The sequence below is a fragment of the Elephantulus edwardii genome, unplaced genomic scaffold (assembly GCF_000299155.1).
Source record: "Elephantulus edwardii isolate Elephantulus edwardi_28Jun2011 unplaced genomic scaffold, EleEdw1.0 scaffold00159, whole genome shotgun sequence".
Lineage (NCBI taxonomy): Eukaryota > Metazoa > Chordata > Mammalia > Macroscelidea > Macroscelididae > Elephantulus > Elephantulus edwardii.
The window spans coordinates 1,059,750-1,061,423 of record NW_006399909.1 but is presented as its reverse complement, the minus strand read 5'-3'; the positions used below and the strand labels follow the sequence as shown (position 1 = coordinate 1,061,423).

Here is a 1,674-nt window from a genome sequence, read left to right as displayed (position 1 = left end):
AGATGGGCTGATTTCCGGGTTCTCAATTCTATTCCATTGATCTATGTGTCTTTCATTGTACCAGTACCACGCTGTCTTGACTACCATGGCAGTTTAGTAGGATTTGAAATCCTACCTTGTTTCTATTTTTAAAGAGTGCTTTGCTTATTCGGGGCTTCTTTCCATTCCAAACAAACCTGGAGATTGCTTTTTCCATCTCCTTGAAGAATGGGATTGGTGTTTGTATTAGGATTGCATTGAATGTGTAAATTGCCTTTGGCAATATTGCCATTTTCACAATATTGAGTCTTCCTATCCATGATTAAGGGATTTTCTTCCACTTCTAAAGGTCTCTTTTTGTTTCTTGTGGTAATGTTTTGTAATTTTTTAGAAATAGATCATTTGTGCTTCTGGTTACATTTACTCCCAAGTATTTTATCTTGTGATTAGCTATTGTGAAGGGTATTGTTTTTCTTAATTACAGATATGTATTCTCTTTTTCACTGTAGAGAAATCCAACTGACTTTATTTAACTTTATTTACCAGTCTTTCCTCTTGTAATCTTTTCTTTTTAACCGGAGAAAATTATTCTCAAAATATTGAACAAATGTCAATCTATATTTTCTTGTCACTTGACAATATGTGTTTGAAAAAAACAAACACATATTTCTATGTATGTTGGTTCACAAATTTAGTATATGTGGGGGACGGCAGGAGCGGGGCGGCGGGCCTGGGGTGGTGGCCATGGGCAAGGATTACTACCAGACCCTGGGTCTGGCCTGCCGCGCCTCGGACGAGGAGATCAAGCGGGCTTACCGCTGCCAGGCGCTGCGCTACCACCCAGAAAAGAGCAAGGAGCCTGGTGCCGAGAAGTTCAAGGAGATCGCAGAGGCCTCTGACGTGCTCAGCGACCCGCGCAAGGGGGACTTCACCAACATGAACTTTGGCTGCTCCCGCGCCACCCAGGAGCCCACCCAAAAGAAGCAAGACCCTCCCATCACCCACGACCTCAGGGTCTCACTTGAAGAGATCAATGTCTGTGCCAAAAAGATGAAGATCTCCCACCAGCGGCTGAACCCCAACGGAAAGAGCATTCGCAACGAAGACAAGGTCTTGACCATCGAAGTAAAGAGGGGTTGGAAAGAAGGGACCAAAACCACCTTTCCAAAGGAAGGAGACCAGACCTCCAACAACATTCCAGCTGACATCGTCTTTGTTTTAAAGGACAAACCACACAACATCTTCAAGAGAGACGGCTCTGATGTCATTTACCCAGCCAGGATCAGCCTTCGGGAGGCTCTGTGTGGCTGCAAGGTGAATGTCCCCACTTTGGACAGCAGGACCATACCCGTCGTGTTCAAAGATGTCAATCAGGCCTGGCACTCGACGAAAAGTACCTGGGGAAGGTCTGCGCCTCCCCAAAACGCCCGAGAAACGCGGGGACCTAATTATTGAGTTTGAAGTGATCTTCCCTGAAAGGATTCCCCAGACGTCAAGAACAGGTTCTTCCTATATAGCTACCTGCATTCCCCGAGGACTGACCAGGGACCTTTCAGAGCTCCAGGATTTCCAGATCATTCCATCAGTGTGGGCCCACGAGCGGGCAGGAGGGCTTTCGTGCTGAATGTTTTCCAGAGAATATATTAACAATCTTTCAAAGTCGTACACAGACTGCAGTGGTTTTTCAAGCGATAG

At 45.7% G+C, this 1,674-nt stretch overlaps 1 pseudogene; it reads left to right on the top strand.

The window, feature by feature from the left end:
- Positions 1–723: 723 nt before the first annotated feature.
- LOC102861512 lies at positions 724–1,603 on the top strand (annotated as a pseudogene).
- The last annotated feature ends 71 nt before the right edge of the window (positions 1,604–1,674 follow it).